This window comes from Oratosquilla oratoria, chromosome 5 (genome assembly GCF_046742065.1).
Source record: "Oratosquilla oratoria isolate Oo_2021 chromosome 5, ASM4674206v1, whole genome shotgun sequence".
Taxonomy (NCBI): domain Eukaryota; kingdom Metazoa; phylum Arthropoda; class Malacostraca; order Stomatopoda; family Squillidae; genus Oratosquilla; species Oratosquilla oratoria.
Window position 1 is genome coordinate 38632325 of NC_134781.1, and position 25208 is coordinate 38657532.

At 45.7% G+C, this 25208-nt stretch overlaps 1 protein-coding gene across 1 annotated transcript in view; it reads right to left on the minus strand.

Moving 5' to 3' along the window:
* Window positions 1-24011, minus strand: part of Dg (Dystroglycan) — a 253094-nt gene extending 229083 nt beyond the window's left edge. The window contains exon 1 of the mRNA XM_076185188.1: window positions 23955-24011. The gene's annotated coding sequence lies outside the window, so the exon portion shown is untranslated. The remainder of the gene's footprint in view (window positions 1-23954) is intronic.
* Between the last annotated feature and the right edge of the window lie 1197 nt (window positions 24012-25208).

The following is a 25208-nucleotide window of genomic DNA, read 5'->3' on the forward strand; positions in this document are numbered from 1 at the left end:
GGACCTGCAGTGGACCATTTCGGTTGAGATGTATCTCACCGTGGTGCTTGGTTGCGGCCTCGTCTCACACTACCATGGGCCCAGGTTCGAATCCGTGACGGCTGCTCGAGCACATAGGGTAAATGTTGTGGTCTCGGTCATTGGTGTCCTGAACTGAGGAACGTGTCATTGTATTTTGGCTGAGCCCAAACGATTGTATAGTCCTTGTGAGTTACACTAAAGTGCTCGGAGAGACCGCAGGGACTGGCGCCGGCGTGTGAATGAAGTAACGCTCTCGCCGAATTGATGCTGATGAAAAGTGTATAAAGGATTAATTATCTTTATGGTCTGCTGTGTCGTCGTGTAGTAACGGAGAAACTGTTTTTGCTCTCTCTCGCTCTCTCTCTCTCTCTCACACGCACACACCTCTTCTTTAGGTAGGACCTGTACTGGTATCGAAGTAATCAACTAAGGAAGAGTTTTTCAATTCTCAAAGTGAAGACTTCCCTCATCAGAATAAATCCGCCTTGCGGTCTCTAGTTGACAATCTCCCGGTTGCTCTCGGCTGCGAAAGAATTAATTATAGGGAAATGACGGCGAGACAGGAGGCAGCGGTCCAAACAGGGTCAAAGTCCCCCTCACCGCCGCAAGGTTTAGGTCCGAGCGTGCCAGCCCCTGCGCCCCCCCCCCGGGGAAAGGGGGTAGGAGGTTTCCAAACAAGGTCAACTGTGCCGTGTCTCGCGAGATGGTCTGAACATTCCCATTTCCTGCGCCATCTTGGATCCGCCATCTTGGAGGCAATCGCTTAATACTCATTTTACAGCTGCGTCGACAGGCACCCGCCATTGTAGCGGGATAACATCTCTAATATTCTGATTACGACTTACGTGCAGGGAAGCAGAGAAAGAGAGAGAGAGAGAGAGAGAGAGAGAGAGAGAGAGAGAGAGAGAGAGAGACGGAGAGAGAGGGGGGAGGAACAGAGAGGGAGGAAGAGGGAGAAAGGGACAAAGGGAGAGAGGGAGTGGAGGCATAGAAGGGAGAGAGAGAAACGAGGGACATGGATAGGTAAGGGGACGGAGGGGATAGAGAAAAGAGAGGGGGAGAGGGAGGGAGGGAGGGAGGGAGGGAGGGAGAGAGAGAGGGAGGGAGGGAGGGAAGGAGAGGGAGGGAGGGAGAGAGGGAGAGAGGGAGGGAGGGAGGGAGGGAGGGAGAGAGAGAGACAGGGAGAAGGAGGGAGAAAGGGAGTGGAAACATAGAAGGGCGAGACAGAAAAGAGGGACATGGATAGGTAAGGGGACGGAGGGGAGAGAGAGAGAGCTTAGAGGGAGAGAGAGAAAAAGAGAGAGAGAGAAACGAGGGACACGGATAGATAAGGAGGGAGAGGGAGAGGGAGAGGGAGGGGAGAGAGAGAGGGTGGGGGAGGGAGAGAGAGAGAGAGCAACAACGAGTTGAACTGTGATTCTAAATTGAGCAGAATGACATTAGAAAAATAAAAGATAGGGATGCAAAACACCAAACGCTTTCGTCTACTGACATCTTCAAGGTAGAGAAAAGCCGCCGCTCGGTACGCCTTGTCCAATTCAGTGAAGGCAACACTCCTCACTTGTCCGGACTGCCCTCCCCCTCCCCGTTCCACCCCCGCTGGAGCCACAGATCAAGAACCACGTTGCCAATACACCAGAGAACTAATTACGTGACATTAAATACATTAATTAACACTCGTGCAGGTGCGGCCAGGCAGGCACACACACATGCACACACACACACACACACACACATACATACATGCAAACACACATACATACACGTTAAGCGTTAAGAATCTAGGTCACCGCCCTCTTTTATGACATGCATAATACGCAAGCACACGCGTGAGCACGCACGCACACACACACCGGAAGAATAAGGACGACTGTCGTCAAGGTCACCCATCTACGAGTATTTCATCTTTCTTGAATAACGAAGGAGGAGGGAGGGGATGTTTCTCATCAGTGGAAGTGAGTGACCCTAGCTGAGAGTGAACCGCCCTTCCTATTACTCACAGGTTATAGTTTACTATTATCAACAGAGGTTTAGCATCACCATCACCACAACCCTCACCACCATTGAGAACTTGTGCCTACCGGAGCTATATCAATATTTCTATCATCATTTATTTATCATTATTTATCTGTTTCTTTATTATTCATTAATGAATTATTTGTTATAATCTATTATAACTGATGTTTCTTTATTATCTATCAATATCGATTTACTTATGTATTTATTCGTTTATCTTATTATTTTTTTCAGTATCCGATCTAGTTATGGACCAAAAGGTCTCCTGTCGGCATGCTCTTCCTTCGTAATTCTTTGTGTCACTTTGAAGTGTCATCTTCAGTGCAACTATACCTGTGGCACCATCAGTGCCTCTCATGTGACTTTCTTCTCTTCGACATACTTTACAACTCGAGATGATAAACATAAAACGGCACAATTTTTTTTTCTTTCCAGCGAAAGAGAATCATGGCAGCGAAGCGGTTCGAGGCCGCCTTCATGAGCGCCTTCAACACGGTGGTACTAATGACAGACTTTACTCTGCCTAAGCAATGCCAGACGCTCTCTCCTTCACCAGAGACGGACGGTGCCACGGCGGTGAAAACGGGTGTGGAAGAGGTCATTTGCGAAATGGGAGAAAACTGGAAAGTAATAAACCCGACAAGGCTGCTAACAGCGGAGGAAGGGGAGGAGGAGAGGGGGGGGAAGGGGGAAGGAGAGGGGGTGCCAGAGGGCCAGGGTGCCATTTGTAAAGGCTTCCTCTTCACTCATGGAATAAATCATCTGCAGCCTCCAAATGCATCCTAATGGTTTCGCGCGGGAGGAGAGCCGTTCCTTACCTCCCTCCACGCCTCCGTCCCTCCTCGCCTCCTTCCCTCCACGCCTCCGTCCCTCCTCGCCTCCTTCCCTCCACGCCTCCGTCCCTCCTCGCCTCCCTTTCTCCATGCCTCCTTCCCTCCACGCCTCCGTCCCTCTTCGCCTCCTCTCATCTGTTTTGCTCCCTTTCCCCTCTTCCTCTATTACCAAGCAGTCCTAATCAATGAGCCTTCCTATCTTATTTTTTCACTGAGGTCCTTTTCATAACCTTTCTTGTCTATTGCCGACTACCTCCATTTCTTAGCCCTGGCTCTGCCTTGTGTACTTGTGCGCTGGTGGCGTAACTGGAAGCGTGCTTGTCTCGCAACCTCCTAGTTGCGGGTTCGAGTCCCGCCCTCCTCTCCGATTCCCAGTAGTGACTGTTACCTGCCCCAACAGTCCCCAAAGCGCATAGTAGGGCAAAGATGACGACTTGGGTCACAGCTACTCAGCGCCTCCTGGCGTAGGCTCTCCACACTCTTCTTAATGTCACTCCAAAGACAAGTCACGCAGCATTCTTTATTGACTGGAAACTAATCTCCACTCAGAAATGAATGCTGACCACTTTTATTATACTTCTTCAATCCCTTCTTTCTGCTCCACTCCTTAATCCCTTCAATACGGTGACACGTCCGGAGGATTCAGTTTCGGCCCAAAACGTCCTGTTTCATGCGGATCGGAACCCGGGGGTGGGGTTCCCCCCCGATCGACCGAAGAACCCTTTAGGCCAAAGATCGGCCCAGTGAGGTGTATACTGTAGATGTGTTTTCCTTTGGATGTAAACAAACGCCTGAAGTGGGTTACTGTGTTTAAGGGGTTCTCTACCTGACCACCTCTTCGGCTAGAAACGCTGGTTATAGAGAGGCCTCTCATAGGGGACCTGCTACCGCACGACGTCCCTCCTCCTTCCATCTATCCCTTTCCTATTCCCTCCATCTTCCTCACCTTTCTTGCCTGGTGTCACTTTTCCTTCCCTTCCGTCTGCCGTCCGTCATGATGCTGTTATTTCTTATTCATCTCATCCCCCCCACCACCCACCGAGACCAACGTCTCCCTCCAACTTCCACTACCTCCCAAACACACAATCTCCACCATCGCTATCGCCCACCGCGTCCGTCACCTGTCCCATCCCTGTCCGTCTGTCTGTTGTTTAACGTCAGAGCGATCCGTTCGTGTCCGATTTTTCTGTCTGTCTGTCTTTCTGTCTCTCCGCCCTTGGGAATCCCTCCCTCTGTTTCTCCTTAAGCCCACCTAACTTCCCTCAACCCTCCATCTCATCTCCCTCCTCCATCTGTCCCTCTATCTTCAGTCCTCCCTCAGGACAGTGGCTGCCACCTAATCAAACCAAAAACTCTTCAACCTCCTGATGCTCAATAGCGTTCTGGCTGCCGTCAGGCGATTTTGTTCAGCCGAGGGAATCAATTGCATCCCAACCGATCGCGAACTCATTGTGTTCCTAACCTTGACCCTAACTATTTTGACATCGCTCCCGTTAACTAATCATCTACGGGCCACCCTGTAGTAGGGTGGCTGAATGAAAGTATATTAACAATGTAAATTAGTGTATTAAATCACAATTCGATAAAGCACTACAATAGACAAAGGAGTGCCTGTATAATTCCACTTTACAAGGGAAAGGGGGACAGGTGTGAGTGTAGTAGTTTCAGAGGGATCAGCTTGTTGAGTGTATTTGGGAAAGCTTATGGGAGGGTTTTGATTGAGAGGATTAGGAGAGGAACAGAGGGAGTAATTGGTGAGGAACAGTGTGGGTTTAGGACAGGTAGGTGTTGTGTAGATCAGATTTTTGTGGTAAGACAGATATATGAGAAAGCTATAGGAAAAGGTAAGGATGTTTTTTTGGGCTTTAATGAATCTGGAAAAGGCTTATGACAGGGTAGACAGGAAAGCACTGGGAGGTATTGGAGATATATGGGATAGGAGGAAAGCTGTTAAGAGCAGTCAAGAGTTTTTACGAGAATAATAGAGCTTGTGTTAGGATTAGAGATGGCGTGAATGGTTTGAGGTAAAGGTGTGACTCGCGTCAGGGATGTTTTATGTCGCCCTGGCTGTTCAATCTATACATGGATGCGAGAGGTGAATGCAAGGGTAGTGGGTCAGGGGTTGAAGATGGTTAACGAAAATGGAGAAAAGTGGGAAAAAAGCCAGATGTTGTTTGCTGACAACAGTGCGCTTGTAGCAGGATCAGAGGAGGGATTGAGGAAGTTTGAGATAGAGTTTGAGAAGGTGTGTGAAAGAAGGAAGCTGAAGATAAATGTGGGCAAAAGTAAGGTGATGAGATGTACAAGGGGAGAGAGTGGCAGCAGGCTGGAAGTGAGTATAAAGGGAGAGAGACTGGAGGAAGTGGATAGTTTTAGATACTTGGGTACGTATGTGGCAGGAAAGGGAGTGGGGATGGAGGTAGAATGTAGATTGAGAAAATCGAGTAAATGCCTTGGTGGATTAAAAAATATAATGAGGAACAGACATTTGGGAATGGATGCTAAGAGGAGGTTACACGAAGGAGTGATTGTGCCGACAGCACTGTATGGGCCACAAACATGGAACATAAGAGAGGAAGAGAGGAGTTTGAATGTGTTGAGATGAAATGTCCGAGAAGTATAAGGGTTACTAGGCTAGATAGAGTGAGAAATGAGGAGGTGAGGAGGTATACAGGGGTGGAAAGGGAGTTGGGAGATAAGGTTGATGAAAGAGTATTAGGTTAGTTTGGACACATGGAAAGAATGAGTGAAGATTAGTAAAAGAGGTGCGAAAGGCAGAGGTGGAATGAGTGAATATATGGGGGCGGGTCGTCGAATTAATGAAGCGGCCTTGCTGTGGATATCCTGTGTCTTGCGACACTGCTTCTGACCTAGAGCAGTAGACAGGACGCAGGGATGACCCGTCATCCAGGAGGTGTCAAGATAAGAGGGAGGGAAGAGGGTGGAGGGTAGTGGAGTATGTAGGGGTGGAATGGGTGGGAGTGGTTTTTCTATGCCTTTTTCTTTTTGGCTACCTCCCGTGTAAGGAGGAAAAAGCCTTTGGTATATGTATGTACTAAAGTGGTCCACATACACACAAGGACATGCACAGAACCTTTAGTACTACGAGGCAATTGTAAAAGGTCTATAGCCATAGTATGTAAAATACGAGGAGTAGGGTACTCTAGGATAGGAGCAGTGTGCGTAAACCCTTTGTTCTGGGCACAAGAGCTACACTGGGCTACATAAGTGGTAATGTCCAGTCGCATTCTAAGCCAATAATATTTCTTGCGAGCCATAGCCAGATTTTGTCACGACCTGGATGACCAGCATGAGAAGCATCATGAGCATGACACAAAACAACGGGGACTAGAGACTCAGGGATCACTAACTGTGCTACATCCTGCTCAAACACTTCCACATTACGAATGAAAACATTATCCTGTAGAGAAAATTGGGACAAGGGTACAGGTAAATATGGTAAGGTGGTATCATCACCAGATTCAAAAGCATAAATGACAGCAGACCAAACAGGGTCCTAAGGCTGAGCTTTGACCAGATCCTGCAGGGAAAAGTTGTCACTGTAACTGCAGCTAGAGGTATATTACGTGAAAGTGCATCAGCAACATTGTTCGCACGTCCTGGAATATGCTTAAGGATCGGGATAAATTCTTCAATTGTAAGGAACCATCTGGCTAGGCGGCCTGAAAGTTTTTGCCCTTGAAAAGTTGTGACTGTAACAGGATATCCGAAAATGATATCTCGAAAATGCTTTAAATCCCACACCACTGCCAGTGCCTCTAAATGTATAACAGAGTAATGAGACTTAGGCATGTTAAGAATGCGACTAGCCTATGCAATAACATGGGGTCTACATCCATCTATTTGCTGCATAAGTACAGCTCCAATACCTGTACCAGAAGCATCTGTATAAATAGTAAAGAGAAGACTATAATCTGGGAATGCCAACACAGGCGCTTCGGTAAGGGCATGCTTCAATGAATCAAAACTCTCCTGATGAACATCATGCCACTAGAAGGAAGTATCCTTCATGAGGAGACGAGTATGGGGAGATTCAATTGAAGCAAAATTGTTAATAAATGCATGATAGTATCCTCCCACTCCAAGGAAGGAACGTACATGTTCAACTGATCTAGGTGTAGGGAAGTCCCTAACTGCTTTGACTATCTGTGGTGAAAATACCATGTTTGTCTACAATATGACCTATGAATTAGATGCTAGACTTAAGAAAAGAACATTTGGGCAAATCGAGTTTCAATACAGCATCAGCAAAACGTTGCAAGACGATGGACAACTTATTGAAGTGGCTTTCCACATCCTTGGAGAACAAGATTAAGTCATCCAGGTAAACAAAAATTCCGTTCCCCACTAGGCCATGAAAAATTTAGTTAATCAAGCGTTGGCATGTCAAGGGAGCCTTCCGTAACCCCATGGGACAACGAAGCCATTCATAATGCCCTGTTGGAGTCGAGAAGGTAGAGATCTTACGAGACCCCTCCTCCAAGGGAATCTGCCAAAAGCCAGCCTTTAAGTCTAAGGTGGTGACCACCGTATTACCTGTTCCAATGAACTGGAGATCACTTAACACAGGCAAAGTGTAATGGTCTGGAATATTGACCTTATTAACTCACCTATAATCAATAACAGGACGAAAAGATCAATCTTATTTAAGCACCAGGAAGAGCGGCGAGTTCCACTCTGAGTGAGATTTTTGTACAACGCCTTCACGTCAACCAAGGACTGTGCTACAAGCCGACGAGAGTGAGGCAACCTGTAAGAGGGTATGTAAACAGGTCAAACACCTGGCTGAAGGTCAATGCTATGAACAACACTATCCGCAACTCCTAATGGATCATCAGGTAAAGCCAAAGCTTGACGGTGGGTCACTAACAGTTCAATGAGACGAGGTATCACCTCTGGAAAGTCACTCTCACCTACAAACGTTGCATACTGAGAGGCCAAGTGAGCTGTGTCACTTACTTATGGAGACCGAAGCTATGATAGGCGAATCTTGGACAGTGTCAACGTCAACTACTTCAAAGAAACCTAAATGACTGCCAGGACAGAGGGTGATAGGAGTACCAGTGACACTGGTTACCATAGCTGTGGTAACATAATCCTCACGAAAAGTGGATAGAGTACCTTCCAATGCTAGACGACGAACACAGACTCAGGTTGAGATAAGCCGTCAGAACCAACTGGAGCACCTGAAATGCGCACCGGGAGTCGAACTGAACTTGAAGGTCCAATATAATGCTCGCCTACAACAGCACAAGAAAGAATAGGAGAGTCAAAAAGATAAGAACCCTTTGAAGAGAACTGTATGGTCTGATCATGCATAGAAGGGTAGCTACACATGGAAACTGGCCTTTCCGTTGCAGGAATAACAGGATTATGAAAAGTCACTACATATATATGTCATGAGCTGTAAGAGCGCCAATGCCTAAGAGACAATCACACATAAGAGCAATTCCAGCAACAAAACATGAAAAATGGTAGCATGAGAGGAAAATATCAAGGGAATGCAAACAGACGCAAGAATGGGCAAGGGAGAACCTTGTACAGAATGCAATCCTTTACAAAAAGGAGACATGGGGAAGATTGTACAAATCCCTGAGAGCATAATAAGCCCTTCTACCTGTAAGACTACATTCAGCACCAGTATCTACTGTGACTGAGATAGGTGTGTTCTCTGTAAAAAATGAAAAGTGAGTAATTGAGAAGACTCAGCAGCCACCAAAAGGATGATCTGAGACCGACTATTACTGGCCAATCCCCTAGTTTGTGAAATGGGCGCTGGTGAAAACAGGACTGAGTTTGCCTAAGTTGATGAGAAGTCTCTGCCTTAAGTTTCAGAATCTTTGAACACTGATCAGTCGAATGTTTACATTGACCATGGATATGGCAGTAACCGTTTATCCTGAAGTGTTACTCTAGAGAAGTCACGTTAGATGAGGCACCAAAGAAATTCCTACCGACAGGAGACTGCTTTGACTTATGCTTGAATTAGGAACAAGTTTAAATCTCACGAATGAGATTTTCTCATACCCACTAACGACGTTTGTGCTAACTATATTATGTTCGTATTCTTGTATGATTGCGGCTGCTGTATAATGGGGATCCTGAGTTGAAAATTTAACTATGCATGGATCCTGATGTAAAAGAAAATGTATTATGAGCCATCGTCTGAGATGGAGTTTGGCAACTAAGAAATGATGGCAGCTTACTCTTAGTAGACATCGTTAAATAATATAATAGCTGAAAACCACTTCTAATTAGCAATAAATAAAAATAAAAATAAATTATTTACATACATTATTGCGACAGCTTACAAAAAACACATGCCCCACGAAGAAAAGGAACCTGGGCTAGCGATCGTAGTCTTACTTAGAAAACAAATGTAAACAAAAACACCAATTCTCTATAAAAGAATGGCTAAGGAAAACGGCACAGGAGACTACACTAACAAGATGAAAGCAAAATGGCCGAGAAAAAAGTAAAATATATGTATATATATATATATATATATATGGCCGCCATATGACAAAGGCAACAAGACCCGAGATATGTTTTAAAAAAAAATACACTATGGCATAAAAGAGTTTACATGCACTCACTGACACAATAAGTGAATATACATTCACAAGGTTGTCAATTAATAATCCAAGGTAGTCTCTTCAAGAGGGAGCGTACTGAAGAGTGGCTAGGACGCCGGCAATCCTTCACACAATCTAGGCGGGTCCAGTTATCCTTCCACACCCAGGCATCAAATCAAAGCTGACATGCGCATGAAGAATAGGCGAACATTCCATCAACACAGATGACAGGAGACACTAAGCTGAATACCACGTGGGACATAAAAAATCACATGGCGCACACTTAGAATACACTGTTCTTGAGCACCAGCTTACAATAATTTCAAAGGTTACTGTAACAAATTCCTGGGTGGAAAAAGGAAGAAAAAAAAACCCGCAAACATTTACGTAATATGCCGGCCTGCCAAAGTTGACTAAAGTTCGTATCACGAGAGCCGTAAAAAAAAAAAAAAAATATATATATATATATATATATATATATATATATATATATATATATATATATATATATATACATATATTAAATCTTACTTTACCGTCGCCACAACATGTAGTGGGGTGGCTAAATAAAAGTATATTAACAATGTAAATTAGTGTATTAAATTAATTCAATAAATCACTACAATAGACAAATGCGTGCGTACACTTCGGAGGCTGAATTACAACTAACCCACGCCTTGTTTTGGCGCCAAACATACAGGAGCTCGCTTGGTTCTCCCTACAGACTCGTATACAAAGTTACACTCTTTACAATAAATATATAATACAATCAATAATGAAATTAATGTCCAACAAAACCTATGACAATTATACAATGGGGAAAATATACAATTCCTAATTGAGCAATACGTAAGTATAATATATAATTGTACGATGCTACAACGTACCACACCATCACAATCCTCCTCTTGCCTTAACCTGTCCTGACCTCACCTGAACTTAGCTAACCTTAATCGAATTACCCAAACTTTAACAGCACCTAACGTAACGCAACCTAGAATTAATCTAATGAACCTAACCTAGAAGGACCTAATCTAGTGCATCCTAACATTCACATAAACTTAGATGATATAACTACTAACATTAAACTAACAGCGTAAATGTCACTTCTCCTACAGTCAAAGGCATCCAGCCAGCTCCGATTCAGAAACCCTAATTCTCCTCCTCTTCCCCATGCCCCTAACCTTCCTCCTCCACATCTTCATTTCTCCCCACACCTCTTCCTCCTCCACACCTTCATTTCTCCCCCCTCCTCTTCCTCCCCCTTACACCTTCTCTCCTCCCTCTGCCCCTCCTCTTCCTCCTCCACACATTCACCTCCTCCTCCCCTTCTCCCTCTCCTCACCATGCCCTTCCTCTTCCTCCCCCTACAACGGCCATACCTCTCTCCTCCCTCTACCTAGCCATAGCCTGCCCCTCCTCCTCCTTCTCCCTCTCCATCCTCTTCCTCTTGTACCCCTTTCTCTCCCTCCCCTCATCCTGCTGGGAAGCCCCGTCCTTCCTCTTCCTCCTCCACCCCTTCTTTCTCCTTCCCGCTCCTCCTCCTTCTCCCTCCTCTTCCTCTTCCCTCCCTCAACTCCTCCTGGTGCTGGGGAGCCCCGCCCCTCCCACCCAGCCACGCCCACCGCCGCCGCCGCCGCAATCACAATCGCGTTAGAATCGCGAAGGGCCTCACAAGACGACGCTAATGAGCAGAAAATGGAAATTCAGCGCCGAAATCGCAACATTTTCATGGCGTTTTTAGGCAGCCGGCAGTGGGCCCCATTTGCATATCTGCTGCCGGCGGACGGGTGTGTGTGTGTGTGGGGGGGGGTTTAGGAACCAGTGGGGTGTGGATGAGGGGGTTAGGGAAGAAGGCTGCGGGAATGGGGGAGGGGGTTTTCGCACACGGGGAGAAGATGAGGGAGGTGGGTCACCGGAGCCGGCCGGAAAAGAGTGTTATGGTGAGAAAAGAGAGAGAAAGGATTTCAGATGGTTGGACACGGAGTGGGGCCGGCTTCAGCCACCTGAAAGGGAACTTCATGTGCCAAAAGATGGACTTCAGTTGGTCGAGTGTGGGGTTCTTTCTAGCATGGGCAATGGGGGAGGGGAAGAAGGGGAGGGGAGGTAAAGGGGGAATGAAAAGGAGGGGGAAAGGGGGAAGGGGAGGGTAAGGTGAAAGAGGGGAAGGAGAGGGTAAGATGAAAAAGGGGAAGGAAAGGGGGAGGGGAGGGAAAGGGAGAGGGAAAGTGGGACACGGCAAGAGGGGGAAGAGAAAAGGGAGAGGAGGAGGATAAGGGTGAAAGGGAAAGAGGGGCAAGGGGGAGGGGGAGGCAAAGGTGGAGGGAAAGGGAGAAGGTGAAAGAGGGGGAAGGGGAGGGAAAGGAAAAGGGGGAGGGAAAGGGAGATGGGGAGGGGAAAGGAGGAAAGGGGGAAGGGGAGGGAAAGAGGAAAGGGGAGCACCACAGATCAAGGTTGACGGGGACGGCGCGGCGCGGCGCCCGGGGAAGGATTTCCGCTGCCGGAACCATAAGAAAGGATTTCTGCCCGTTGAGAAGGGAGCTTCAGGCGGCCGGCTGCCAAAGACTTCAGAAGAGCGCAATTCTGAAGTCTTGGTGGCACCTCCTGCTACTCCGGCAGGAGGTGCCGGGCTGTTTCATGTATTTCTAAGAGAGTGAGTGAGTGAGTGAGAGAGAGAGAGAGAGAGAACATACTCTGTGTGTGTGTGTGTGTGTGTGTGTGTGTGTGTGTGTATTCACTTGGTCTTTGGATCCAGTGAATACACACACACACACACACACACACACACACACACACACACACACACACACAGAGTATGTTCTCTCTCTCTCTCTCTCTCACTCACTCACTCACTCTCTTAGAAAGACATGTGTGTGTGTGTGTGTGTGTGTGTGTGTGTGTGTGTGTGTGTGTGTGTGTGTGTGTGTGTATCGCCTGGTACGAAAGACACTTTTTTTTTCTTCGTTTGAGAAAACAAAGCAAACACCCGAACAGAAAGTATCGAGTGGATGAGAAGAAAAGGGAGAAGAGGAAGGGACTAGAGGAAGGGGCTAGGGAGAAGGGAAAAAGAGGAAATGGGAAGAGAAGGGAAGGGAAAAGGAATAGTGAGAGAAGAGGGGAGTGGGGGATAGGGAGAGGGGGGAAGTGGAAGGGAAGCGATGGGGGAGAAGGAAAGGTAAGGGATGGAGAAGGAGAGAAAAGTTAAAGGAAGGGAAGGAAAGGGAGAAAAAGAAGTAATAGGGGCAGGAAAGAAAGAGAGGTAAAGGGGGAGGGAAGGAAAGTAAAGGGAGGAGGAGTAGGGAGGGGAAGGGAGTAAAGGGAGAAGGGAACGGAAGGAATTGGAGGGGAAGGAAAGGGAGGGGAGGAGAGGGAAGGAAAGGGAGGGGAGAAGGCAGAGACGAGGGAGAAGGCGGGGAGAAGGAAGGGGTGTTGACAGACTTATGTCGGTCGGTTGGTGGGTGTACTGTGCCGTGCTGTGCTGTGCTGCTGTTGTGACGGACGGTGGTTGGGAAGAGACAAGCAGCTCTCGCTCCCGGTGACAAGAATGGACGGACGGTGGAGACGGTATTTACACCACCGACGAAACGACGGCGGCACCGCTGGGCTGGGTGACACAGCGTGCCACTGCCACTTTCAGACACACACACACACACATGTATGACATATATAGCGAAACGATTGTTCGTCTATAAATGGTCTTCACACAAGAAAAAAATATCAACTGTAGTTCGAATAAGAGGATGAAGACAAAGAAGACGATGAACAAAAAGATGAAGATGAAGAAGAGGAAGAAAGAAGAAGAAGAAAAAGAAGAGGAAGAAGAGGAAGAAGAAAAAGAGGAAGAAGATGAGGAAGAAGGAAAAGAAGGAGAGGAAGAGGAAGAAGAAAAGACGAAAGACGAAGATGAAGAACAAGGAGAGGAAGAGGAAGAAGAAAAGAAGGAAGACGAAGATGAAGATGAAGAAGAGGAAGAAGAGGAAGAAAAGGAGGAAGTGGAAGAAGAAGGCGATGGAGGAGAAGAAGAAGAAAAAAAAAAGTCGATGGGTTCTTTTCGGCAAGTCGACGACATTTTTCAACCACATGAAGAGGGAAACCGCCCCCCCCCCTACACTCGACCCACCGTCAGGAGCCAAACAAAAGGTCAGCACTGACTCAGCAACAAGAAATCTGTCAGAGGTCGAGGATCAAGTCCACAATTACAACCATCAGCTATCTGACGTCAGCAACGGCAGCATAAGACAGCACGGTGAGTTTGTGTGTGTGTACGCGCGCGCGTGTGTGTGAGTGTGTGTGTGCGTGTGGTGCTGGTATCAGCTGCCCTTTGTAATGCCTGACACTGTCTGATGGTTAGAGCAAAAGTAGCCCCGACGAAAGACATGTTTTTCGGATCGGCCCTAATGGACACAATAATACTAAGAACGGTCCTCATCATATGAAGATAATCAGATCTAGCCCCCCTCCTCTTCTTTCTCACCACACACATACACAGTAATATTCAGTCTCAGTTGCTGCTTTATATATTCTATTCTACTGAAGCAACTTACCCCTTTCCCGCCCACAGACTCTGGGAACTTCATTTTGTCTTTTCTAACCCCAAGATGACTTTATTACAAATAAAGGAAATATCCAGTTTTGAGTTTATGTATTTATATATATATATATATAAATATATATATATATATATATATATATATATATATATATCATACACACACACGCTACATGATGTTATCTTTATCATTAGAACACAAAGACACAAAGAACTTGTAAGTTCTGGTGTCTGCCATTAGATGATGATACTACTACTACCATCATCATCATCATCATCGACACTTGTTCAAACTCAGCCGAATTACAATATCCAGAGTAACAACATAGGTTAAGTCAGACCTGTGACCGGAAGGCGACGCAATGGTGCATTAATCATATTCTGTTATGAAGAAGATGAAGAGGAAGAAGAAAAAGAAGCGGGTGAAGAAGAGGAAGAAGAAAAATTGAGTGGAAGCAGAGGAAGAAGAAAAAAGGAGAAAAAGGAGAAAAAAGAAGAGATAGAGAGAAAACGATTTCGTCCGAGGCCGAGACTTCACCAAAACAGAATAAAACCCTCCGTACTTGATGTAGGGACCAGGTCGGGGGTCCTTTACTTGACCCACAGGCTGAACACGAACTCTTTCACCATCAGAAGATTCTGTCCTACCTTTGGGACGGATATGATCCCGAAGAAGACGTCCCCGAAGCCCACAGTTGCCCCAGCTGCGCCCGCTGGCGGGCAATCACAGGGGGTTTTCAACTTGCACAGGCCTTGCAGTCCCTCATGGGTGATCAGCCCTGAATTCTGAAGTGAGCAAACGACTCGGGGGATTTTACCCATCAACCTTACCCCTCCTCCCTCTCTCTCTCTTTCTATTCTGCATGTTTGACGATTTATTCAGTTCAATGGTATTGGTGGTGGTAAATGTGGCAGCAGTAGTGGCGATGACAGTGGTGGTGGTAAAGTAGTAGTAGTGATAGTAGTAACGGGAGTGGTGGCAGCGGTAAATGTGGCAGCGGTGGTGGGCAGTGCGTCGTCATCCTAACGGAAGATCCAAGTTAGGTTTTGTCGACTGTGCCACCTGAGAACCTTACAGGTGGTGGCGGTTGTGGTGGTGGTGGTGATAGTGGGGGTGGTGGTCGTGGTGTTGGTGGTCGTGGTGTTGGTGGTGGCGGCGGCGGTTGTGATTGTGATGACGGTCAGTGTTGGTTTTGTTGCATATGACTACCGTTTCGAATGGAGGAGGTGGAGGAGGAAGAGGAACAAGACGAGGAGGACGATTAGGGAGAGGAGGACGATGAGTAGGGACAGGAGGAAGAAGAAGAGGAGAAGGTAGAGGAGTAGGTGTCGGATGACGGCGAAGTGGTAGGGGTGGACAATTCCAGTTTTACAGTAGTTGCCCAGTCAGTGGGATCCTTTGGAGCAACTCATGGTTGCCCGCACAAGAAATCTGGGTGTCCCCGGCGGGCGGGCGACCGAGTTGTCCACCCCTGTGTAGAAATGACGAAAAACTTTGCTTGAGAAAGAGGCTGAGAAACGGGGCGAGCCGGGGAGAGGGGCGCTGAAGGGTTTCTGGGAACCTATCCTATCAGCAAGGTCCAGCCCCACCGAGCCCCTAAGGACCTGACAGCTGGCCACTAAGTGTGACCAAGATGCTTCTTACTGCGGCCGAAGTCACCGCTAAGAATGATTTTTAAATTCCTCACCCCCCCCAAAAAAAAAAAAAAGCAAAAGTTTTATGTGGTCAATGTTGCAAAGACCTCTCTGACATCCTACGGACCAGCAGTGCAGCCTTCTTTTATAACCAGACTAATCTCATCAAGAAAACGCTGATCGCTTTTAAATTATGTCACCCTTTCTTTGTATCACCTTTCTTCAATCTGTCTTACTTATTTTTTTATTTGTTTGCGACGAAATACAAAGCCCATCCCAACTTTCCCAATTATTTACAACTTAAACATTTGCTCTAGGTATGAAACACCACCTATGCCAGAGCGTAAGGATGACCTGGCGAACACTGACACAATGGTATGTGATCTGCTGGGGACTAAGCACATCATAAAATAACTAAACCTACCTCAACTAAGAAAGTGAGAGGAGGGGAGGGAGAGAGTGGATGAGAAGACGGCACACAACATAAAAACATAAGAATGAAGGAGACTGTAAGAGACCATAAGGTCTGCACTTTGCATTTCCATGTCCATTACCATCTATCATCCCCATCCATAAAGTTATCTAGGAGGAAGGGAGGACAAGTGGGAGAGAGGAGGGTGCGAGGAAGACAGAAGGTTTTGTATTATAATCACAAATAACGAGCGTTTCTCTCCTTAGTGACTGGTAAAACGAAGCAAAGTGGTACAGGTAAGATTATAGGAAGTTGATATAATGGACTGATGAGAGGTTAGATAATGTTAGACAAAAGTTAGAGGGAGGTATCTAAACATGGTGGGAGGGAGACAGAAAGGGAGTGATAAGAAAAGCGAGATAGAGAGAAGAATAGGGAAAGAACACAAGAACGAGAAAACCTGCTCTCACAAAAGAGTAAAACGTGACACAAGACACAAGGAGAGCTTTGGTTCCATCGACGCTGATGCCTTGTTGACAAGAGTGCCGCCGCCGTCGCCGCAAAAGGCTATTTACCGCCTAATCGACTTCCTCTTCGCTGCGCTTCCATCAGGAACCCAAGGTTCACTAAGATACTTCCACCCCCTGCAAACTTTTCTTAGCCCCTATGGCATGTTGACGCTTTCACAACATTCTGAGTAACTCAGAACATCAGAGAGTTCAGAATAAAATGCAGAGCTGACAGCGGGCCAAATCCAATACCCCTGCATCAGCTTCCACTTCTTGCCCAGCATTTTTCCGCTTAAGAACGGCCAACCAGCGACTGCTCCTCTTCTAGTAGTTGGTGACAGAACCTGACCCCTACTCGTATAACAGTCCAACATTTCTTCCACGAGAGGTCTACAAGATGTCCTCATACGCTTATTTCTTAATCTTCATACTCATGTTCATGTGAAGAGTGTACTTGCCACGCATTAAAACTATATTCTATCTGCTGCCAGTATGGCTCACATTGTATTACTCATATACATCGAACAAAGGTAAGTGACATGAACATACTGTGTTCATACGCATGTCGCACACACACGCACATACATTCACATAAGCACACACATTCCCTACTGATGGTAGGGAGTATAACGCTGGTGGCGTAATCGGTAGTGTGCTGGTCTTGCAATAGCTTTTTGTGGGTTCGAATCCTGCACTCCTCTCCGATTCTCATCAGTGACTGTTACCTGCCCCAACAGCCCCCAAAGCGTATTATAGGGCAAAGGTGATGGATTCGGGCGCAGCTACTACTCAGCGTTTCCTGGCGTAGGATCCTCCCCACATCAAAACAAGGAATGGCGGCGCCCCTACCACGTGGTCTCCCCTCCCTCGGCCGCCCTAAATAGCCAGACGAGTCTCTGCCCTTATGAAGTACCACAGAGCTTTCACCCTAGACCCTTTCTCCTAGCCCCACACTCACCCTCACCCATATGTCCCCTGTTCTCTCCCTCCGAGCCCCGCCCCCCCCCTCCGACCCCACCCTAGAACACCCACCCCCAACCCTCCGACCTCCGCCTCCACCCTCCGATTAGGTGACGTTTTTGTATGAATAGAGATGCTAACTGGGATGGGTGCGTTTCCTTAGCTCTGCGTGAAAACGACTAACTGAGGGAAGGACGCTGGGTAAGTACAGGATGATTGATGGGCGACGTGACTGACCTAGAGTGATTCTGAGCGAAGGAAGGGGGATGAGAGGGGAGGGGGGAATAGGTTGGTGGGCAAGCGAGGGAGGATTAAGGGAGATTGGGGAGATTAGCAGGGATAGGGTAAGGGGACTGTAGGTCAGCAGTATGTGTGTGGGGGGGTGAAGGAAGGTGAGGGAGGGGGAAGTGATGAAATAAGGGGAAGAAGAGGAGAGGGGAGTTGCAAAGAAGAGGGAACTGAGGAGAGGGAAATGATAAGGTAGTGGGGGAGAGGGGAAGGGGATGAAGGGCGCGAGGACAGGGGAGTGGCAAAGAGCAAGAAAGTGGGAAGGAGGATAAGGAAGGGTTGAGCGATTAGGGAGGGGAAGGTGGAAAGAAGATTGAGGGCTTAATGGGGGAGGAAAGTGGGAAGAAAAGGAAGTGGGAGGAGGGAGAGGTGGGAAAGAAGCAAAAGTGAAGATTTATCTTATTCATTAAAGAATAAGAAGAAAAAAACAATAATCCGAACATTTTATAACCACTAGCTATGCCGGATGAGTAAATGAATAAACAAATAGATAAATGAATAGAACTAGCAATACCAACGACTGGATATCCAAAGGAAAATCGATGTGACGAGGACATTGGGCTCAGCTTCTCCCCGGGAAGCGAGACTGCAGGCACTCTGTCAGCTTCGTCTCTAACTCTTTCATATAACGACATCTGGCAACCAGCGACTGCTCTTCTCTTCCTACTACTTCTAGCCGGTGACACAAGCTGTCCCACACTAATAGAACACGGTCACCGATCCGAAGTTTCTCCCAACAAAAGTCAATGGTAGGCCCCGAGGACAGGATCTAACCACTGAAGGGGTCACAGAACAGATACACACAAAAACACAAGCACGCACGCACACACAATATATATATATATATATATATATATATATGTGTGTGTGTGTGTGTGTGTGTGTGTGTGTGTGTGTGTGTGTGTTGTTAAATTCGACAGCGTTTTAGTTATTGTAGATTTTCTTTTACATATTCTCCAACGTTCGGCCCTTTGGGAGTTGGGCAAATACCAGTTGACCAAACTGACACATTTAATTTTCAACGTTTCGTCTGCAAAGAGACATCATCAGGAAAATCTGGAACATATAAATAACATTCATACAGAAATATAGGACTTGGGAGGTTACATTGGTATTAGAAAATTGAAAAAAATTACAAGAATAGAAAATAGACATGAATAAATCAAATAGTTACAAATACAGATACGTGGACTGCTGGGGGACAATACTTACAAAATTAAAATCTTTAAAAAATTACATAAAAGCGTGGGCCTTTGACTTATATATCAGAGCCTAACGTTCATAGATGGAGGGGGAGGGGGTAGAGAGAGGGACAGAAGGGGCGGACTAGTTTGACCTGTCTTGACGGCGTCGGTATGGGTGGGGTAGAGGTGGGGGTGGCGGGATCGCTCCATCTTCCCCTCCAATGACCGTAACATTGCTAACGCTCTTGCTCTTATATCCTAATATGAAGTCTACTTCGTTCTTTGTTGTTCCATTTGGACTTCTCCAGGTCCATTTACGATCTACACGTTTTTGGAAGAAAGTGTTCATTATCCTCATGTCGTAGTTCTCTGCAAAATTGACTAACAACTCGCCTCTGTCATTTCTTTCACCTACTCCAAAATTTCCAATGCGCGACTCATCTCCCATCTTCTTCCTCACTTTAGCATTAAAATCCCCTATTGCCAACATGTACTTACCTTTTTCTTGATCCATTACCTGACTTAAATCATACAAGGACTCAATTTCATCGTCTGAACTCTGTGCACTATTTTCAGGGTGTAGCTTTTACACAGCTTAATCACAATCCAAGCTACCCTGTCTGATAAAACACTGAACTTGACTACGTTACCAGCAACCTCTCGTTTTATCAAGAATCCTACTCCGCTAGATCTTTCTTTGTCCTTACCTCTATGGTAGAACAGGTGGTGACCATCTTGTAATTGTATCAGCTTTTCTTCCGCTCTTCGGACTTCGCTCAGTTCAACGATGTCCTACTTGATGTTGTCTAGTTTTTCCATTAAACTCTCAAAGCTGTGATGTTCTGAGAGGGTTCTTACGTTGTAAGTACATATTTTAATTCTATTTATGTTTTATTTATATATATATATATATATATATATATATATATATATCCTATTAAATGCTAAAGCACAAGTGGCGTCAATGATTTTAAGAGAACATTTCTCTAACTCTCTGTATTTCCTTTTCTCTTCATAATTCAAACTCTGAAGGAAATAGTCAAAGGCTTCAGAATGTTGATTCATTTTACCGACAGCTGTTTCAACCATTACAAATGGTCATCTTCAGGGTAATACAATACATCAATACAAACATAGATATATAAGGCCGAGTAAAAACGGCAGGGAGAGGTCACACGTTAGGTGGGAATCTGTCTACCCTACCGAGACGGAAAGGGTAACCGGGACAGCTTCCCGATGTGGGATTACGTCCCGGAAGTCTGGACACAATCCCCATGTGGGTTTTTGTCCCGTGGTGACGGTCTGTATTTTCTATTGGAGGGGAGGACATAATCAGATGGAATTTGTACATTTAAGATAGGCTTTTGTAAAGCGATGCTCACTGCCTCAGCTACTACTAAACTTCCATAATTGTTATCATGGTGGATGATTGTTGTATCCCTTATGAGATCTACTCGGGGCGGCTTTTTGTCGTGGGCATCGACAAAATGTTGGTGGATGGCTCCGTTGTTACGGTGAGCCTGCAGTCGTCTTCAGAACATTTAAATTTATATACTACGCCGGTTTTAAGTTCCTTTGGACACTCGGGGACGGTACTGCTTTTCATAACAAGGGAGGCAATCAGGTTGGGACGGCTGAAGACTTTCAGCGAGACCCTTTCGTAGGGTTTTCTCCGCATTGTCAGTAGTGGTCTTGACTCGGGTGTGAAACTCTTCCATATTCTTCCTAATGACATCTTCTATGGTGTTACAAGAGAAGCCATTATTCGTTAACACCTGTCTAACAGGTTCAAGTTCTGTATGGACAGCTTTCCACGTGCTGCAATGGGAGAAAGCCCGCCTAACATAAGCACCAACTACAGCCCTCTTATAAGAGTCTGGACACTCACCCCTGGCATTTAGGCACCGCCCAACATTGGTATCCTTTGTGAAAACAGAAGTGGCGTAATGGAGGGCCTTATATACCTATGTTTGTATTGATGTATTGTATTACCCTGAAGATGACCATTTGTAGTGGTTGAAACAGCTGTCGGTAAAATGAATCAATATTCTGAAGCCTTTTACTATTTCCTTCAGAGTTTGAATTATGAAGAGAAAAGGAAATACAGAGAGTTAGAAATGTTCTCTTAAAATCATTGACGCCACTTGTGCTTTAGCATTTAATAGGAGTTGTTTACGAGAAAGACTTTGCCCAAAACATATATATATATATATATATATATATATATATATATATATATATATATATATATTTGTGTGTGTGTGTGTGTGTGTGTGTGTGTGTGTGTGTGTGTGTGTGTGTGTGTGTGTGTGTGTGTGTGTGTGTGTGTGTGTGTACATATGTGGTCTGCTGTGTGAGGCTCAAGGTGGTTAAGACGACTAATCTTATCGTGGGAAAGGTTTAAGGGGGAGGTTACGCTTGTCAGAGGGCTAGCGGGGGAGTGGGGAAGACGTCTTATTTGGAGACCAGATTAGACGAGTTTGTTGCCGTTGTTTGTTGTTGTTCTTGTTGTTGTTAGTGCTGTATCAACACAGAACAGGAAAAGGGTCAGTGAGATATGGGGGGAAACTATGGATTAGAGAGGGAGAAAGGGAAGAAAGGGAGGGGAGAGAGATAGAAAGGGAGAGAGAGAGGGGGAGGGAGAGAGAGTGGGGGAGGGAGGGAGGAGAGACAAGAGAGAAGGAGGAAAGAATAGAGAATTGAGGAAAGAGGAACGAAGAGGAGACAAGAGAGGTGTATTTTACGTCTTCTTCCTCTACAAACATTACAGCACCGTGACGTCATGATCCAATGGATGACGAGTCCCCCGTCCCCCGTCCCCCTCGAACCCCCCCCCGGCGAGGCGTCCCTAACTCCCCCCCCCGCGAGCCGTCCCTAACCCCCCCCCCCTCACACCGCCGCCAGGTGAGGATCAGCATCGAATCCCTAAGAGGATTGGTAACCCAATCAAAGGAAAAGGAGAACCAAGCTAACGCAGAGAGACCCCCGTTATCGCCGCCCGCCCCCAACCCGACCCCGAGCTCTTCCTGTAGGGGACTCTGTTCCACCAGCCAACGCATGGCCGGGTCGTAGTTGGTTGGTTTAATATATGACTAAACCAAAGCTTGAGTAGGCCAGGAGTTAGCTAATACAAGGTATGGACTGTCAAAGACTTCGGTGAATCAAGGCTTACAAGGATTAAGCCTTGGCTAAGCCAAGGTTTGGCTATGGGAGGGAAGGAGAGTGGAAAGTAAAGATGGAGACAGAGAGGGATATACAGAGAGAGAGGGAGGGAGAGAGAAAGGGAAAGTAAGCAAGGAAGGAAGGGAGAAAAGAGAGAAAGCTGGATAGAAGGAAGGGGAAAGGAAGGAGGGCAGGAAGGCGAATGGTGATAAAGGAAGGAGGCCGGAAGGGAGGGAGGGAAGGAGAGAGGGAGGAAGGGAGAAGGTAAAGAAAGACAATTGCTAGGAAGGAAAGCGTAGAGTAAGTAGGGAAGGAAGGAGGGAAGGAAGAATGAAAGGAAGGGAGGAAGGATGGAGGGAAGAAGAATGAAAAGAAGAAAGAAAGGAAGGAGGGGGAAGGGAGGAGGAAAGGAAGGGGGAAGGAAGTAGAGAAGAAAGGAGGGAAAGATGGAGAGAAGGAAGGAAAATAAGGAGGGGGAAGGGAGGAGGAAAGGAAGGGGGGAGGAAGTAGAGAAGAAAGGAGGGAAATATGGAGAGAAGGAATAAGGAAAGGAAGGAAGGAAGGAAGGAGGGAGGGAAGGGAGGAGGGAGGGAAGGAAAGAGGGTGTGAAGGAAGGAGGGAGAGAGGGAGGGAGAGAAGGGAGCAAGGAAGGAAGAAAGACAAGAAGAACAGTGGCTAGGAAGGAAGGAGGGAAGGAAGGAAGGACGGAGGGAAGGAAGTAGGGAGGGAGGGAGGGAAGGAAGGAGGGAAGGAAGGAAGGAAGGAAGGAAGGAAAGAAGGAGGGAGGGAAGGACGGAAGGCCGGGTGTCGACCCTTCCGCCGCCAGGCATCTCTTCGTTAGTCTCGGCACGAACAGCTGACCTGATTTGGAGCGGAAAAGGCCAACAAGGTTAGCCACGTTGACGCTGTGTTGACATACAACCAATACTTCCCAGTCAGCAGGAGCCGGCTACCGGCCCCCGGACGATCCCTCAACACCAGCCCCCGGTACTACAAACCGGATGATCATCGGAATCGGGGAGTTCCCAGTAGAAAAATATAAATAGATAAACAAATTATAATAACAATATATTAAACCAGTCCTCTTGCTACCGGTACCGGACAGTCACCAGAACCGGGGAATTCATTGAAGACATCATACATTAGATTCTCCAGCTACTGATGCAGGATGCCCCCACCACCGGCCTTCCGCCGTCACCAGGACCTGGAAACCTAATACTATATACATACATACATATATACATACATATATATATATATATATATATATATATATATATAAACCGCAATTCTCTCTGATTCTAAGCCTCCAACATCGAGAAACTCAAGGAGGCATATATGCAGAAATTGATACGTGGTACAGCTAAGGACTCGAACCTCCGCTAGCACGTAACAAGTGACAGTGACTTAACCGATTGCGCTATCTCTCTTGATAGCGCAATCGGTTAAGTCACTGTCACTTGTTACGTGCTAGCGGAGGTTCGAGTCCTTAGCTGTACCACATATCAATTTCTGCATGTATGCCTCCTCGAGTTTCTCGATGTTGATGGCTTAGAATTAAAGTGAATTGTGGTTGATAAATGTAAATCTGTTCACTAGGACCCATTCAGTGTTGTACACACACACACACACACACACACACACACATATATATATATATATATATATATATATATATATATATATATATATATATAGATATATATATATATATTTATATATATATGTACAACAATGAATGGGTCCCAGTGATTTGAGATACATTTTAGAATATATATACATCACCTACCGGATCTGTCCGGAGCCAGGCAGCCTAGATTCCGGGTTTTTTGGAAGCCTAGGCGTGCAACCAGTGTGACCTCTGGCCTACCAAAGGTCGACCGGGACTGACCTGTAAAGATAAGAACACAAACGTTAGAAACGTTTCTCAACCCACAGACGTAAGCAATCGTTTTTATATACTCTGGCTGCCGCCGGGTGATTTTAATCACATGGGCCACATGCACTCAGTCGTAACCCGAAATGAGATCAGTAAGACGGTGCGGAATATATATATATATATATATATATATATATATATATATATATTTATATATATATAGACATATCAGGCAATCTCTTGTTCACTAGCAAATTTCTCATATATATATATGTATATATATATATTTATATATATGTATATATATATATATATATAGGGGGTCATATTCAATTACAGATCAATCGCTGGTGTGTTAACTTTCAATCGCGAATCAATCAGGTCTGCGTATTACCGCGATAAACCTTTTCCGCGGCTACTGCGGACTCGTCAACGAGTTTTTACTCAGTGTGGGTGACTGCCACATTAGACCTGTTCAAAAAACAACTTTTTCATACGTTACTGTACTTATACCCATGTTTTTTTTTTTTTTTTTTTCCCTGAAAATGCCAAATCACATCCATTTTTATCTAGGATGTATGGAAGCATTGCCGCATGGAGGATGATTTTTTTTTTTTTTTTTTATCTTACCAAAAGGGCCAATTTTGAAGCATTTCTAAGCATATTTTGTGGTAGTAATTTTCTATCTATCCAAGAAAGAGCAACATATTACGTACCAAATAAGGAGCAGGATTTACTCTACATATATCAACCGTCAGAATTGATGAATTTTCCCAGTGACTTTTAATAGATATGAAATTGTTGAAAATCTTGACTTGGTTTTTGCATGAAGCAAGATAGACCAAGGAATATGAAATATGAAATTAAATGCTGAAATTATGTACGAGTTTTGGTCTAAATTCACTTAAATTTCAAACATCTATACAAAAACCATGTCTTCATGTTAGCAAAAAAGTCGGGATTTTCAACAATTTCATATCTTTTGAAATTCACGGGGGAAATTCATCCATCCTAACAGTTGCTATTTGTAGAATAGATTCTGTCCTTTCACTTGGTACCTATTTGTTGCTCTATCTTGGATAGATAAAAAATCGTACCACAAAATATGCTTAGAAATGCCTCAAAATTGGTCCTTTTGGTAGGATAGCAAAAAAAATTAGCTTC